Source organism: Priapulus caudatus, unplaced genomic scaffold, assembly GCF_000485595.1.
Source record: "Priapulus caudatus unplaced genomic scaffold, Priapulus_caudatus-5.0.1 Scaffold667, whole genome shotgun sequence".
Lineage (NCBI taxonomy): Eukaryota > Metazoa > Priapulida > Priapulimorpha > Priapulimorphida > Priapulidae > Priapulus > Priapulus caudatus.
Window position 1 is genome coordinate 193,485 of NW_014577728.1, and position 18,452 is coordinate 211,936.

The 18,452-nt window shown below is 45.9% G+C and overlaps 1 protein-coding gene across 4 annotated transcripts in view; it reads right to left on the reverse strand.

Moving 5' to 3' along the window:
- LOC106812624 (dystrobrevin alpha-like) overlaps window positions 1–18,452 on the reverse strand; it is a 74,373-nt gene that overhangs the window by 41,428 nt on the left and 14,493 nt on the right. The gene's annotated exons all lie outside the window — the stretch shown is intronic.

The window sequence follows — 18,452 nt, forward strand, 5'->3', positions numbered from 1 at the left end:
GGGAGGAGGAGGAGGGGGAGGAGGAGGAGGAGGAGGAGGAAGAGGAGGAGGATGATAAGGAAGAGGAGGAGGAGGAGGAGGAAGAGCAGGAGCAGGAGGAGGAGGATGAGGAGACGGAAGAGGAAGAGGAGGAGGAGGAGGAGGAGGAGGAGAAGAACGAGGAGGAGCATGAGGATGATAAGGAGGAGGAAGAGCAGGAGGAGAAGGATGAGGAGGAGAAGAGGAAACAGAGGCTGCGTGGGATGGCAACAAGCAACAGACCGCCGCTCCCCCCGACTACCGCGCCAATAGAGAAATCACCGACCTGGCGTTTCTCGTGGGAGAAGTGACACTGCCTCTCGTTGCTCACCTTTCCCGCGCGGGCTGTCGAACAGGAAGCTGCTGGCGGTGTAATAATTATATAAAATGAGAATAGCAGCCCCCATAAGTTGCCGCCGAGATAGCTTCATACGTCACGCCGACCGAGTCACGACCCGCTGTGTGGCAGAGCGTTGTGAGATTAGCAGCTGAAAGTTTCCTTCGAGACTGACTGTGTAAATAGCTGGCATTCAACAGTGTTAGGAACAGAAACTCGTTGTCGGTTCACGCGGAGCTTTGGAGTCAGTCCAAACTAACAACTGCCATGCGTAGCGTGTAATAAGAAAACGAATGGCGCGAAAGAGTGCCCCGACCATTATAATTATCATAAATACGGCAATATAACAAAATAAAAAACACAGAGAATGTAGATTATTACATTTTTTAAATAAAATTAGTGAATACGAGGGATGCAAATAAATGTTTCAGTGAGGAATAAAAGCAATTCGCAAAAAATATAATATATTTTACATAAATTATGAAGGCAAATATTAATAAGAATGACCCGAGCTGTCTCGATATCCAGCACATACATGGCAAATCGTAATGACGCAGAAATGACAACTGTCACGTGATTCGCCCCAGCACTCACGTGACGGCTCACTTAAGACGTGACCGCGGATCAATAACGTAATGGAATAGAATGAAATACAGGCTAATGCAGAAAAATGCGCGCCGATAGCGGATTCAGCGAACAGGAGAAACGTTGGTATTGTTAACTATACAATATATATGATGTTTACGGTTTTGTCGAATCTATCACGTTACACGCGACGTTGATGCTATTTGTTCTAGCTGTCCTGACACGCCATTCATTTTAAAAAACGAGTAAAACTGAAATGCAGTCTGTTAGCAAGGTTAGGCACAATAGTAAAACTAGTCTAACTCTACACAATTTACCCACGTAATCCGTTGTTATTCCAATGATCACGACTTATAGCACCGACGCGATCTCTACCGGACAGCAAAATATTTGGCAGTCTTCAAGCAGTCAGGGCTTCACTTTTACACTGATGTCGCTTAAAGGACAATTGAAGTCAAATTTTACAACTTCTGTAACGTTTTTATACATAGAAATATATTCAATAACGTATTCCATTTCAAATCCGGCGCCCGCAGTTCAAATCCGCAGTAAAAAACACATGAATATTAGTCTAGGTCATGTGACGTCACAGCCCCCTGTTGAAACACGCCATTATGTAAACATAGTGCGTGTGGTGTATAAGATGGATACAGAAAGCGATAATTTCAATGATTCTAGTGATTACTCAGATGATGATGAAATTTATAGTGATTTACCAGTTGGATATAGGTTTGAGCCTGAATATACACAAGAAGAAATTGAGGAGAATCGTCTGAAAAAGCAACGCGAAGAGTCGGCACACACTTCTCGAGAATCAGAACAGTCACAATTCATGGCGGAATGGAAGCTTCGGTACCAGATAGACTGTAGACAAATACTGGTGTTCGTGTAGTGTTTGTGAATTAATGAGTACGGCACCCTGAATGTATATGCTGCCATGAGAATGAGAAGACCAGGGTTATTGTAGACCAGTTCGACGCTAAACCAGGTGAGGCATGCGAGTACACTGATCACCGGCTTATCACGCTCGTCAGAATCACATGTATCTGTACATGTACAAACATCTCTACGCAAGTCATGTACATATACCGTAATGCATTATCCACACAGGTAATATGTATGTACATAAAATATAAGTACATTTACAGGCTACATGTTTTTGTATGCTGTAACAATACTTTCACCTAGCATAACATATACTAGCGTGTTAGCACTGTTACGCTATATAATGGCGGTTTCACATTTGGGGCTTGTGACGTCACATGACCTAGATTAATAATCATGTGTTTCTTACAAATTGGGCGCCGGATTTGAATGTAATACGTATTTGAATGTATTTCTATGTTAAAAACGTTACAGAAGTTATAAAATTTGACTTCAATTGTCCTTTAAGACTTTTCCCAATCTCTGCTCCATCTTCCACGACTTCTCCCTCTCTATCACGCACGCACGCACGCACGCATGCACGCACACACACACACACACACACACACACACACACACACACACACACACACACACACACACACACAAACACATCTGTCTCTCCCTTCCTCATTCCTTCTTTCTCCCTCTCTTTCTCAGCTGGACAGATCTTTACACCCTACCTATACTTATATGTGGCTTACGCGCTACAAATTAAAATTGTTTCATTCGTCATCGGCCTTAGTTATAATCACCGCGTACCGGCGAGAAAATCACTTGAGCGTGGAGACGCCGTCACGGTAAAGGTTAAAAGGGCGCGTAGCGGAGCGCCCCTGTCGCGGAAGACTGACTGACCTTTAACAAACGCTGCACCAACCGACTTTATCACTAACCTAACAGATTGACATGGGGACGGGAAACGCGTACAGCTTTAATCAATCTGCAATCAGCTCGACCCCTATATCCGTCCGTATATACTCGACACACGCACGCTCTACTCCATGCACGGGGTAAAATAAGTGCAAGTCAAGGCACTGACTTCCACAGCTAACATGTATAGAGTTTGTACTGCCAGACTTCGCAATACAGTGGACCCCCAAGATACGAATTTAATTCGTTCCACATATTTCTTCGTATCTCGAAAAATTCGAATATCGAACCCTATATAGGACGTACAACGCTGTATTACGATTAGCTAATTCGTAAGACGTTCGTGTGTTGAATTTTATTCGTTTGTCGGATACATTACGTTCAACGGGAGGTCGTTCGTATCTCGAAAAATTCGTATGTCGAGCCGTTCGTATCTCGGGGGTCCACTGTATAGTTATATACTCGTAAAACACTGTATGAAACTGCACCACAGGGATCTTACCGTAACCAAGCACGATATCTGTTTCAATGTAACATATTTTTCTGAAGAACCAATCGAGGAAACAACGACGAAGGATCCTCGGGAGGGTTAGACAATAGGAAAGGGCGGAGCGACCGATAACAAGAAAACAAGGCATTCTAAAGCTAATTGAAATACGACATCGATGGAAACACGTTACAAGGAATGGGAAAACACAACAAAAAGCAATAGAACTCGCACGAACGTTCATTCTAATAGATAATCAACAAGAGAAGGCGACAGCCTCCGTAGCAGCTCGTTCGGGGAATAACTCACACTAGGTCCGAGTAAAGAAACCCCGACCATGGCTTCCCGTGCCCGACCCTTATATTGCATCGAGCCTGCAACGATTGGGACAGCTTGAAACGCTGATGCATCTCACCGCATCGTGCCAGCGTGTTGTGACACATATACGCAGGTAAAACCCTTTACATTACATAGATACCCCGCGATATTTATCTGGAGTTCCGTCACTTCTGTGTGAAATTTGACGTACCGTTTCTGACATTTTATAAAGTTAAAATAAAAAATCGCTTAAAAATGAAAATGAAATAAAATTTCAAAATGAAAACCAAAACCCGCAAATCCGCGAATCCGCGGAAAATTCTCATGCCTGTAACATTGCATCAAGCCTGCATCAATGGGGACAGCTGGAAATGCTGATGCATCATGACCGTCATGATGACGCATCGTGCCAGCGTGTTGTAACACATCTACGTCGACTCGTATACGTGCAGCCAGCTAGATGGCTGGCACGCAACTAACTTCATACACGGCGAAATACGCATACATCCGATGTTTAAAGGCTCACAATGCGCATCCAAACGCTAATTTCTCCAGTACTAGACTAGCAAATACTTCGTGTCATGCATAATCATACTACCTTATGGCAAAATAAACTCTAGTTCCTCCCATTTCACTGCGCGTTGTCTTATAAAAAGAATTTTGAAAATACCTCCAATGTTGTTGAAATTCTCCGATGTTGTTGACAGTTTCCCCAATCTCCAAGCAACCGTGCAGCGGTGCCGCGGTACAGCGGTACGGGCGCAGCAAAGATAAAAACATGTGACGTCACGTCACCACTTCGAGGCTATTTTGTTTGGGAAACAGTCGGCGTTTGCGCCAGAATGCCAGTTTTCTCACCTCTTTCTTGTGGGTTTTAAGCAAACGCGCAGTGAAATGGGAGCAACTAGAGTTTATTTTGTCATAAGGTAGTGTGATTATGCATGACACGAAGTATTTGCTAGTCTAGTACTAGAGAAATTAGCGTTTGGATGCGCATTGTGAGCCTTTAAGCGCAGACGAGATTCGCCGTGTATTCCAATATTGCCACACGCAGCTTCACTAGCAGAAAACCGGACTACTCTCCATCCCACGTTCAGGGAGTGGGGGCGATCATGCGTCGTAGCAACTGTCGTAGAACGACCGTGACCAAACATCCGCGTAACGCACATCACACTCGCTTCCAATAAGGCAGCCCTCACAATGCCAAGTCGACAAGCAATAATAAAAAAGGGGCAGAAAGAAAGTTGCTGCTGCAGCGCCTGCCGCCGCCATGCGGCTTGCCAGTATCGACCAGCGGCAGGTATATTTTAATAGCTCCACACAATGCTGCTTCCCATCACCGTCTCCTGAATGAAACTACGCTCTAATGGCCGTCGAAGTAAAAAACAAGTTGCTTCGAACTTTGGAGAAACGTGACTTTCTCTGAGGTCGCTGTTGCACGCCTACTCCATTTAGTTGCAGAACAGCTTTGCTGTTTTAGACACGCACGCACACACGCACGCACTTCACTTCTGTCTCGAGACACAAAGTATATTTCATACGTAGAAGATTACGCACTTAGGTCCACGCAGGCTTTAAAGATTTCAAACGCATTCATAGCTACTTCGTCCGATTCCGGTATAATGAGATGTGTTATATGACCGTGACAACATCAAATAAGAAAATCACGCCGTCAAAGACACCGCCGTCTGGTCTGCGGAAAATTGATTCCGTCAGCATGGCTTGACAATACCGTAATTTTACCGGATCAAAGTCGAATCGGATATATATGAAAGCGAATGGTTAATTAAATGTGTAATAAACTTGTCGTATATTATAAGCTGATTAGTTAGGAACGCTTGGCTCGATGCTTGACGCAATCATCCTGTTCCCCGCCAAGGACAATTTCTACGGCAGTGATTGATCGCACAAAACCCGATTCTTCTGAGACACAAGAACAATACATCGCATATCTATTCCATATAGAGAGAGATACTAGAGAGACTTACTATAGATACATACTATAGAGAGAGGGAGAGCGAGAGAGAGAGCGAGAGCGAGAGAGAGAATGATATTATAGGTTATAGACAAGTAGTCATGCGTGTATTAATAGACGCGTGTATGTGATAGCAAAGTCATACAAACGTCATAGTGACGGAAACGCGAACAGCAACGCACGACATTTATTTTTACATTCGCGTCAACCCACGAACCTGCGGACAGAGTTTTAACTGCGCAGACGGGTTGCTCTGCGTACCGGGAGTAGTCTGATGTGATTATAAACTGTATTGCATCCACGTACGAAAGCCTCAAAGAGTCTAAACTCGACGTGAACTTCCAAAGAGACCAAGAGAGATAGACAGAGAGAAGGAAGAAAGACAGACAGAGAGAATGGAGAGCGAGATAGACGGAGAGGGAGAGAGATAGCCAGAGAGAAGAGAGAGCGAGATAGACAGAGAGAAGGGAGAGTGTGGACCAACGTGACGACATCGCGGCGCACACTTTACTAGGATGTGTGTGCAGCGGATCGCTCAGTACAGACCGCCTCTACGGTGTGTGTGCAGCGGATCGCCCAGTACAGACCGCCTCTACGGTGTGTGTGTGCAGCGGATCGCCCAGTACAGACCGCCTCTACGGTGTGTGTGCAGCGGATCCCACAGTACAGACCGCCTCTACGGGACGCGAATTCGTCTGCCACTACCCCTTGAGTGTTCGATCAGCCTACCACTCGATGCTATAAAGTTACTTGTTTCCTCGTCATGTTCGAGTCTTCGTCAGGTTCTTCTACCTCTGTGAAACTGATACGCGGGTCTAATTATATGCTACTAGTCTACCAAGCTAGCGCAGCAGTGCGAAGATTTGCTATCATAGGTATACAGTTAGGTTAATAAGGCCTAATTTTATACTTTTGATTTCGATTAGAGTCGCGGAAGCTTTATATTCATGGTTAGGATTCAAGTTAGCGGTAACGGTAAGGTGGGATTAATGGATACTGATTAAAGTTGAAACACGTTAGATTTGTGAGAAGAATTAGGCCTAGATTTTGGTTTACAGTTGATGTTCAGATGACGGCCACGGGTAACTACACATCTCTCATAACCATAACCATTAGAAATCAATTAGTTATATCCCGTACAGACTGCAAATTTGATCCTATCTCAAACTGGTCCGGGTCAGGCGCGCGCTAAATTTTTGGATTGTGTACACGCTATCCAGGGCTACAGCCGCGCTAATCCGGACTAAGTTAGCTCCGTAAATAAAGGTGGGCCAGGGCCGCCTTTAGGTGATGGAATTCCAGTTATGACAAAATTATATACTCTCTTCCCCCTGAGATTAATTAAGTCGTGGAACAACGTATCTCGCGCGTATCCATTTGCGTCACGCCTTCGACACAAACAAGCGGTTCTATATTGACGCCTATCTCAAAAAGGCGCTGAAGAGTGGCATTATGTGACGAGCACTATATCTGCCACGCAACAGCTGTTATCACACGACGCTGTCAGCTGTCAGCTGTCATGCGTTATAGAGCGGCGGTCAAATATCAACCCGAGAGAATTAATGCCCACTATCGCATCATCGCGTGGCTATCTGTAGCCGCGACGCTGCGATGGGCTTCCTACATAGATATCTTCACAAAGGTTCGCTTCTATACGTCCAGTAGCATTGCCTGACATGAGTCAATACCGCACAGACCGGGTCCCACTTAGCAACTATCAGATGTAGCAACCCAGTAACTATCAGATGTAGTAACAGCGCCCAGCAACTATCAGATGTAGTAACAGCGACACAGCAACTATCAGATGTAGTAGCAGCGACACAGCAACTATCAGATGTAGTAACAGCGACACAGCAACTATCAGATGTAGTAGCAGCGACCCAATACCTGGCACATGTACTAATAGCGACTGTCACATGTCCAATCACACCAATCCTGCGACTGTTATATGCGATTTCATCATATGGAAAACAGTGATTTAACACACATTGAAAAATAGTCATCAATTATTACTGGAAAAAGGGAAGACACTTCCATATACATAAGAAACGAATTAAACTAGTGGCTGCCACGTGTATACTATAATAACGCCAGAGACTGTCGCGAAGCATTCGGGACAACACGACGCATGCGCACACATGAAACACAAGCAACTGCCAAAACAATTCAGTCAGTTGCAATTGCATATTGCTTTAGCAGACGCGTCAAAATGATGACTTCATTCTGAGACAGCAATACTGACCGCCATTGCTGAGTTAGATGGGCTTACTATACAGTTGCTAACCGCGCCTCCGATATACCGCAGAGCAGAACTACAATATTGATTTCACCAGCTTAACTGGCAACTCTTATACAAGCTACTCTCATTCTTCTTCACTTTGGTCGAATACTCTATCCCGCCAACCTAAAACGCCCATTACATACGCAGGACCTTTGAGGCTTCGGCAGATCGCATTCTCGATTGCGAGAAATCACGAGAATTTTAGTAGACTCCCACAATTCCATTATCCTGTACGAAATTGCACCGTAGCTGATAAGGTGTCGGCGCGAGAGCGGCATGTGGGCGCCCGACTAAAACTACGGACATGCGTGCAACGATACACGCGGAAGGCGCGCCTAAGCCAGCGCGATTTCCTTCCGCACGGGATTCGTGATTTTGACGGACGACCAGCCTTTCCGTTATCGATGGGAATTCAAATTGTTTTCCGATTCTGCTACAGCCGCGTGCTTATTACTGTGTGGCTCGCACTGCATGCCTAGCTCACTCAGCCTAGCAATACATTAGCAACACCACAGCAACATTCGTTGGTAGTTCGCAGGTTCACCTCTGATCAAGCAATGGAAGAAACGATTCGTTTCACAGCACGCATCCGTTTTCATTCCCAATCACCTTGCAGCGACCGACGGTGGCCTTGCACGTCCAGCGGCGGTATAACTGGTTTATAATTTCCCACCTTCCCGCTAATTGAGGAGTAAATTAGCTGGGTGGGGATCCATCGCCCGCATAGAGAGCGGTTTATACCGTAGACGAGCGCGCTCGAGAATAATAACCGCGATAATGGCGGGTAACCACGTGCGTACATCGTCCAATCGGCGACCGCTGCTATGGATAGCGATAATTAAATGTATCAAACGCGCGCGTGCTCTTGGTGTTTTATTATTTATTTTATTATGGGAACGTGTTGGACGAACAGCGAATGTTTATATGCCGCCCGTGGGAAATGTTTTGCGTTCGCGATGCTTGTCAGAACTGACTACAGATTGCGCTGATTGCTAATGCTCACAGTTGCTGCAGTACAGTTGATGTTGTTTTTACAGCTGCCACTGCGGTGGTTGCAGCTGCTGCTGCTGCTGCTGCTGATGATGATGATATTATTGTTGGTAGTGTTGCTGTTAATGTTGTTGTTGTTGTTGTTGTTGTTGTTGCTGTTGTTTGGTTTTTGTTGCTGTTACTGATGATGCTGTTGCTGTTGCATGTTGTTGTTGATGTTGTTGTTGTTGTTGTTGTTGTTTCTACTGTTTCTACCACTGTTGTTGATACTGCTGCTGCTGTTGTTGTTGTTGTTATCGTTTTCCTCATTGCTTCTGCTGATGTTGTTGTTGTTGCTTCTGGAACTGTTGTTGCTGTTGCTTCTCGTCTTATTTCGCTTATTATATCTCTCTTATTCTCGTCTCTTATCCCCCTTTTCGACCCCCGCCGACTCTCTCGCCCACTCTCTCTGTATCTTTTGCTACTTCAACATTCAATCTGTGATTCATTCCACTCACGATACCCAATGGGGCATTGCTGCACTTGCGCCGCTGCACTAATTTCACACATTACGCCCATCGATAGCGTCTGACGTGCAGGACGCGTCATCGCTGCTGTAGCATGGATGGCCCGTCCTGATGGCCAGCAGCAGCAGCGTCAGCAGCAGCAGCGGCGTCTCCGCTAGTCTGCTTACACACAGACTACAGTCAATACTGCGAGATTATTACAACGTTGGCGTTGTGGACACATAGACGCTTCCGTTTGTTTTAGCTGCTAATTAAATAGGTTGTACTTGTATACACTGTCATGTCCATATATTAGTATAATAGCCACTGTAATGTCTACATATATAAGAATAGTATACACCCATTGTGATGTTTATATATAAACATGGTGTACACTAACAGTGATGTCTATATTTGGGATGTCTATAGAGAAATATAGGAGAAACTGTGATGTCTATACATAAGCACGATATAGGCACTGTGATGTTAATACCTATAACCATTGTATACACTGTTGCACATATTGCACATGTTGCACATATTGCACATATACACATATTGCATACACTGTTGTGTCTATGCATAAGCAGAACGTATGCAAAACAAACTATTCCCTAACCCTAAGCCTAACCCTAACCCTAACTCTAACCATAACTCTAACTCTAACCCTAACCGACATTCTGATGTTTACATATAAGCATAATAGACACTGAAATGTCTTTAAATAAATAAGTATAATATACATTAATTTTTGATGTCGTTAAATACATAAGTATAATAGACATTGTTATGTCTACACATAAACACGGTACACAGTGTGATGTCTATATATACATATTATATGATAATGTCAGGATTGAATAATACTAGATTATATTCTACTTATTATAAGTTATATTATAATAGATTATTCTAGAATAATCTATTATTATTCAGTGCTGGTAATGTGTAACCGCACATAGATTATACGCTGGTTTATAAGCGTGTACGCGCGTAGATATGCACGTAAATGCTTATTAAGTATGCGGGCACATACAGTCATACACGCATGCGTGTACATACACGCGGGAATCGTAGTTCGCACTGCAACCTCGAACACTCGTGCTGCGTGCGTGTGCGACCCATGGCGGCCTATAGACGGCTGCTGGCACGCACACGTCTCATGGCAAACACTTAGCCACGATATTACCGAGAGTCACGCTCAATTAACAACAGCCATTGGCTTCCCATTATCACTACTCAGCCGCTGGAATCTGCCATGAATATTGACGACCAGGCCACTGCACTGTATCAATGGCTCACTCAGTCACTGCACTGTACATAGCTACAACTCAGTCATGGCGGAGTGTGTAGTGCTTAGTAACTGCACTGTATCAATGGCTCACTCAGTCACTGCACTGTACATAGCTACAACTCAGTCATGGCGGAGTGTGTAGTGCTTAGTAACTGCACTGTATCAATGGCTCACTCAGTCATGTCAGGCTGCGCAGTGCTTAAAACCTGCGCCGTCCGTCCGTCCGTCCGTTTGTCTGTGTACCTGTCTGTTTGTCTGTCTGTCTGCCTGTCGGTCTGTTTATGTGTCACGCGTGCGTGCGCACACGCTTGTGCGCGCGCGTGTGTGTGTGCGCGCGCGTAGGTTATCAATAAAATGCCACACAGATATACTAACGCAGCCAGTATTATTAATAAATTCAATATTCGACTCCACTTCGGACCATATCAGACCAGGTTTACTTGAATATCATTACGAATGCAATTTAATATTAGATGCGCAAAATCAGTCATAATCCCGTATTCCGTGAATAATTTCTCCTCGTGAAATTTGCATATATCGTATAATTATTCGACTAAACACCCGCCATTTATATATAGCAGAGGATGCCCACTCGGGGAAGCCTGTTGCCATGCTGTTACGAGTTACATACATACCAGATTTTGTAAAATTCACATTATTTGCTTCTTACGTCATATTATCCCAGTTTTATTGCATTTCATATCCGTTCGCAACTTCTGTTGTGTTATGAATTGTTGTGTTATATTTTATGATATCGGTAATAACGTTAAAGTTATCGCTAAACGCACTGGTTAACTTTACATTACGGCTGTAGTGTACGGATAGCACTACAATTCGGTTTTATTTAGCAACAAGCTGCGAGAAAGCGTAGGAAACTACCGAAACTCGACAGACGCGACCTGTCCTTCTATCGGCTTCTCTCTACGATGTGAGTCGCCTCGTCAAGCAATACTACCAGCCGGCTGCAACATACCGCGTCGCCGAGCGCAGAAAAGCAGGGGGGCACTCGGTTAAACTTCAAAACGCACCCGCAGCGATTTCATTAGCGACTCGTGACGTAAATTAACGTCATTGTCGTCGTGCATGCTGTTCGGAGCCTTCGGTGAACGCGAGCGCCGCGCAGACGCGAGAGCAATACATGAAGCAGCAGAGCATCATTTCCGCGGGCAAACAATGGCGGCCATTGTGGAGCGGCGGCGACAGAAAATGAGAGGCATTCATGAAGAACTCATCTTTCTTTCTCCGCCGCGACTAGCGCGTGTTTTGCTAAAAACCTCTATCTTCGGCTAGATGCAAATGAGGGTTCGGTATGCAAATTTTGAAACTTTATTGAATTCGCTCTGTATAAATTACCGAGAAAGCCTCGTATTACAGACTCAGTTTTATCTCACTTTACATGAAAGCTCGACTAGAGAACGACCGAATTATTCCGTATTTCGTAGCCTCGATGGATTAATCTCACCGGTCCTAATCTTAGATAATCTTAGTAGTGAGCTATACTACTTACACGTTTAATAAATGTCTACCGATCACCTCTGGGTGGTACCATACCCCGCCGCCCGATGGTACCATGTTATGATGCCAGTGCACAGGACATGTTATGGTGACGTCATCATGTAGCAGATGTTATGGTGACGTCATCATGTAGTACATGTTATGGTGTCATCATGTAGTACATTATGTAGTCTACTAGTCTTCCTGTCTTAAGTGTTGCGGTGTCTTAAAGTAACACATGTGCTGGTGTTAGCGCGTTGCATTCTCTCTTGTGTCACCGTACAGCACATGTTCTAGTGTCACCGCGTAACACATGTTCGAGTGTCACCGCGTAGCACATGTTCGAGTGTCACCGCGTAGCCATAGTGTCAACCGCTGTCGGTTGACTCGTGTACGGTCGTGCAGAATATGGTCGATATCGCATCCCTGCATTCGGCGCTGCCTGGGTTTCCTCACAGCATGCCACATGCAGGCTGACCAACTCACAACCGTGCCACCAAACCTTCGCGATGCTCGCGCGAAAATATCCCTATCGATCAGAAATTTTATTCGCGGGTATTTGTGCAGCCGTGCACGCGCTAGGCGATGTCGACCCGTCCCCACTGTAAGCTCTGCCGTACTGCTCTACAAAAGAGCTCGGTGACAACAAAAGACATAATAACACAATATTCCCCGTCGGTAAATAACACGCGTTTTCATTCATTCAAGCATTGATTGATTGGCTGGTTGGTTCATTGTTTCGCTGGCTAGTTAATTGATTGATAATTTAATTTATTGATGATTGATTGATTAATTAATTGATTGATTGATTGATAAATGTATGGATGCATACATGGATGGATGGATGGCTGTATAGATGGATGGATGGATGGATGGATGGATGGATAGATGGATGAATGGATGGACAGATGGATGGATGGATGGATGGATGGATGCGTGAATGAATGGATGGATGGATGGATTAATTGGTTGGTTGATAAATCGATCGCCTTATTGGTTAACTTATTCATTCATTCATTCATTCATTCATTCATTCATTCAATTAATCATTTATATATGCATTGAGTGATTGGTTCATTAATTCACACTCATCACTCATTAATTCATGCATTCATACATGCATCGTGGCGGGCGTCGACCTTTATACCAATGCCAGAATAACTCCGACGCCACATTTACAGATTTCATCGACAAAATCGCAATTTGTCACAATTTCCCCAGGTTCCGCGTACGGCAAACATCAGCAACAAAGCGCGCTCTGCTGGCTTTCACGTCTAGCGGCACATTATCACAACAGCTCCTGTTTGCACTAGCGAAGGGGGCAAAAGCTGATCAGCGCCAGAGAAACGCACTCTTCTTATCGTAATCCACTGATGAAACCCTAATCAGACTCCGACGACCAGCGCGCATTCGACGTGGGAAGAAACACATCTGCCCTACGCGTAGCTACGAGCGCACTGACCTATCCGGCAGCATCCGTAGTCAATACACGCAATATTACACATTTAAACCCGCGCGGAATTAAACAAGGGCATTTTTTTACCGCGGCGCGAACCAGCGTTTTGCGTGAATGAATGCCCGCGTGGATTGCAGTACGATTGATCACCATTAGATCGCAATGAGGGATTTCGCTGGCAATCACATTCGCCACCAATCTTCGTGATGGATGCAGAGACCGCGCTGCGTAGCTTCGGACCTGGGTAAAACGTTAAATCACACTTTCTTCCTACATTAGATTCGTACCGAAATTCTTGTTATGTTAGATACTTATTCTCACTTCGCCACGCACGGCCACCACGCCTCTCTATCCACCGGCCACGCCGCGCGGCTCCACTGTCACCATGAAGCTACATGTAGTGGATCACCCCGGGGTATTCATTCGCACTGTGTCTGGCTCCCTCCGCCATCATTACCGCGGGGTCAGCGACCGCCTCACGGGACGGTCACGGGAACTCGTGGTTCGAAGCGGAACGGAAGGTCCGAAGCGGACACGGGGAGGGTCGACCGCGATGCGGTCACGACCAGGAGATCCGTCCACCATTCGATAAGTGTAGCGTCAGCGGTCACCATGGCGACTCCCTATACTCCCCTGATGACAGATTCCTACGTCGTACGCCGGCCGTCACGCGAAGCCCCGCGAGCGAACGACCAAGAAGCACCACACGATAACGTCGTGTTCAACGAAGCGCTTACACGCTAAAGTACGTGCGTCCGTACACGCTAAAGTATGTGCGTACGTACACGCTAAAGTACGTGCGTACGTACACGCTAAAGTACGTGCGTCCGTACACGCTAAAGTACGTGCGTCCGTACACGATAAAGTACGTGCGTCCGTACACGATAAAGTACGTGCGTCCGTACACGATAAGAAGTAGAGCGTGCGGTCCGTAACACGATAAAGTATTTGCGTCCCGTACCAGAATCGAATAAATGGTACGGCTGCGTCGTGACACGGTAAAGTTATGTGCCGTTCCGTACACGATAAAGTGAGTTGCTGTCCGTTGACACAGATAAAAGTACGTGACGTCGTACATGAATAAAGTAGCGTTGCGTCCGTACACGATAAAAGATGTGCGGTCGCGGTACAGCGATAAAGTACGTGCGTTCCTACACGATAAATATGTCGCTCGCGTACACTATTAATACGTGCGTCGTAACCGATAAAAGTACAGGTGCGTCCGTACCAACGATTAAAGCTAATGTGCGTCCGTACAACGAACAAAGTACGTGCGTGCCGCTACACGATAAATATGTGCCTCCGTACACGATAAAGTACGTGCGTGCCGTACAACGGATATAAGTAGCGTTGGCGTCACCGTAGCACTGGTAATAGTTTGCTGCCCCCCGTAACATCATAAAGTTATGTTGCTGTCGTACACCGATTCAAAGTACTGTGCGTCCGTACATGATAAAAGTTACGTGCTCCGTACAACCAAAAGTATGTGCAACTGCTCCGTTACAAACGAATTAAAGTAGGCAGTGCGTCTCCGTACACGATAAAGGATGTGCGTCGTACACGAAAAAGAGTACGTTGCGTGCGTTACACGATAAAGTAACGGTGCGTCCGTAACACGATAAAGTATGTGCGGTCCTGGAACAGCTGATAAAGTACGTGCGTCAGTATCAACGATTAAAGTATGTGCCGGTTCCTGTCTAACAGATAAAGTACCTGCGTCGTACACGATAAACGTACGTGCGTTCTGTACACGGTAGAAGTAGTGCGCGTCCGTATACACGATAAAGTATGTGCCGTCCGTACACGATAGGAAAGTACGTGCGGTCCGTACACGTAAAGTAACGTGCTCCTGTAACACGATAGAGAGTAACGTGCGTCCCGGCGTCCACCGAATAAAGTAACGTGCGTTCCGTACGCGCTTAAATACGTGCGTCCGTACACGCTAAAGTACGTTGCCTCCGTACCAGCGACTAAACGTACGCTTCGTCGTGCGTAAACAAGCTAAAGTACGTGCGATACCGTACACGATATAAGTACTCCGTCTGTACACGATAAAGTATTGGTCCGTAGCACGTTTAAATACTAGCTCCGTACACGATAAAGTAAAAGCTGGCCGTCGCGTACCACGATAAAGTACGGTGGCGTCCTTACCCGATAAAGTACGTGCGTCCGTACACGATAAAAGTACGTGCTCCGTAACACGACTAAAGTATAGTCTGCCGTTACCCGTAAACGATAAAGTTACGTGCGTCCGTACTATCCGATAAAAAAAGTACTGCTTCCGGTACCGATAAAGTACGCTGCGTCGCGTACACGGTAAAGTATGTGCGGTCCGTACAACGATAAAGTATGTGCTCGCGTGCCGTACATCGATAAAGTATGTGCGTCCGTACACGGTGAGTATGTGCGTCCGAGCCGCGGTCGAAGGCACGGCTGTCGCACGAAGCCCTGTGATGGCCGCGTGTAAGCCGATATCGCGGCGCGGTTTGTTTCCGTAAATGTTCGTTGTTTTTATCGCCGGCTAATTGCTGAAACCAGACTCGCTGCGGATTCGCAAGCATTCAGTCTGTAATCGTCCTCATTATGAGACAATTAGCGCAGCGCGCACAAACAAAAACGCGGTCAGATTTAACCACTGTAACCGGCGAGGACGACGTTAACTATAGGTAATGCGAAGCAGCCGCGCCAGCCACAGAAGTTAACAGCCCGCAAGAGAGTATCGCGGCGAAATCTACGCCGACGACAAAACGCGTGCACGATTTACATTACGCTCGCGTGCGAAACGACACATGTCATCTCCTTTCACGAACGTCATGTACCATTAACTGTCATGTGCGGAAAGAACGCGTATAAACACGGTGAGCGGGCGGTTTCGTGACGGATGACAGTCAACGACAGGTGCACACCAACCCACGCTACGCTCCCGACGTACCTTCCCCATACACACACACACACACAACACACACACACACATCACACAACACACACGGCGCGCGCCAACGCAACGCACGCACTACAACGCACGCAACAAGACCACACCCACAGCCACGTTCAGCGCAGCGCAAGCACGCATACACGCACGCACGCACACACACGCATGCACGCGCGCACACACACACGTACGCACGCACACACTCACGCACACACTACGATGGTGAGAGCTAGCTAGTGTCTAGTGTAGTGACTCGGTGTTGTATCTACAGTGCTCGTTATACAACGAGTGCAGGATGGAGAGTGATAACAGGATGCATGTATGTGTGTGCCCGTGCGTGTGTTCGTGCGTGCGAGTGTAGATAGTGGGCGCCGGTCGCAGCGCGCTTACGTACGTAAAATAAAACAAAACTACGAAAAAATAAATAAAACGAAATAACATCACGCAGTGTCGGTTCGGATCTCGGAAGAGAACTTGCCTAGGATCTATTACTAATTAGTTAGCAGTTTCTCAGCTGCACGCCGTGAGCTTTTCCCCATCTCGTTAATTGGGCGAGATCCGTTTACAAATTGCTCAAAGCAATATTTAGACCCTCCCGTAGGGTTCCCATTGAATAGTGTGTAAAGAGTTGTAGGGTTAGCTATTGCGTCTAAACCATCAGTATTGATTTGGTCTTCATAGGCCACTGTACTACACAGTAAAACTTCAACTGCTCGATCAGTAATAAGAAACTCTAATTGGCCGAATAGGCAAAACTATAGAGAGGAATGTACTACACAGGAAACGATGAAGTAGAAATTGTCATGACTATGACCAGACGCGTGTAAACGGGAATTATATACGGAATGGATACATATGCTTACATTTTGGTATCTTTCAAACGATCGATGTGACACTGTACATGTAAGCATTTCGACATATTCTCGATAGCTATTCAGTGGACAGTTTACTTTTCGCGCACCCTGTTTGAGTTACCGACAGACTTTGCTACCGATTTCTATATATCGCGCGAAATAGCTCTGCTCTGGGCGCTGCGAGAAAGAATTAATTTCCTGCTGCCCGCCGGCGGTAGTTCCATGCCGGCCCCGACAAGCACACTACCCAGGTATCGCATTAGCCGTGCGTCATCGTACGTAAGTCTGCTCTACTTGTGTTTCCGAGTGCGCTAGCTACGCAAAGTGCACTAGTGCGCTGGTGATACGTAGATAAACAGGTGTGTACAGGTGTGTACAGGTGTGTACGCATATATAGCGTGATTATTTACCGACGTCCGTCTCCGTCTGTAGCGTGGATATCGCTGCGTTTGCATCGAAAACAACAAACGGTAGTTACGACACGGGGTGAATCGTGAGCCAGGAGAAGTGCAGATATATAATAACTGACTGTCACTGCACCCTTCTCCGGCCGCGCGAAGTCTTTGGCTTAATCAGCGTTAATCAGCGCCGTGTCAGGGAAACTTCGATCTACTCTATATACGAATGAAGCATCCCATGTTGGACACACGTCAATTATCGAACTGGCCATCCGTAATATCTGCTCGATGCAGCAAGCAACATATTATACTGAAACCGTCTACGTAAATCGGCTGCAAACTGTAGATAAATATCCCGTCGAAATTTTGCCTCACTACCCAATTTGACGTTCGCTGGGCATAATCCTCGAAATGCAAGGAAGCTGAATAATAGCTAATATTACTCTACAAAATAAAAAATATTGCAGCGGTTTTGCATCCGAGACCGCGTCCACGAATTGAGCCGCCTACGACGCAAAAACGCTGCATGTAGGATTTCAACGGCAATTTAAATACGGCTGAGACGCGATGAACATAAAAGATAATCCCGCTCATATCCTCTCATCTAAGCTTCCTCGAGTCGCACATCTTCCCGCTTACCTACGCTATGAACACCGCTCAGCATCATGCCCTGCGTGAGTATGACAACCGCAAAATATAATGTAAAATGTGAATGTAACATGTAAAATGGCTTACATTCACATTTTACATTATA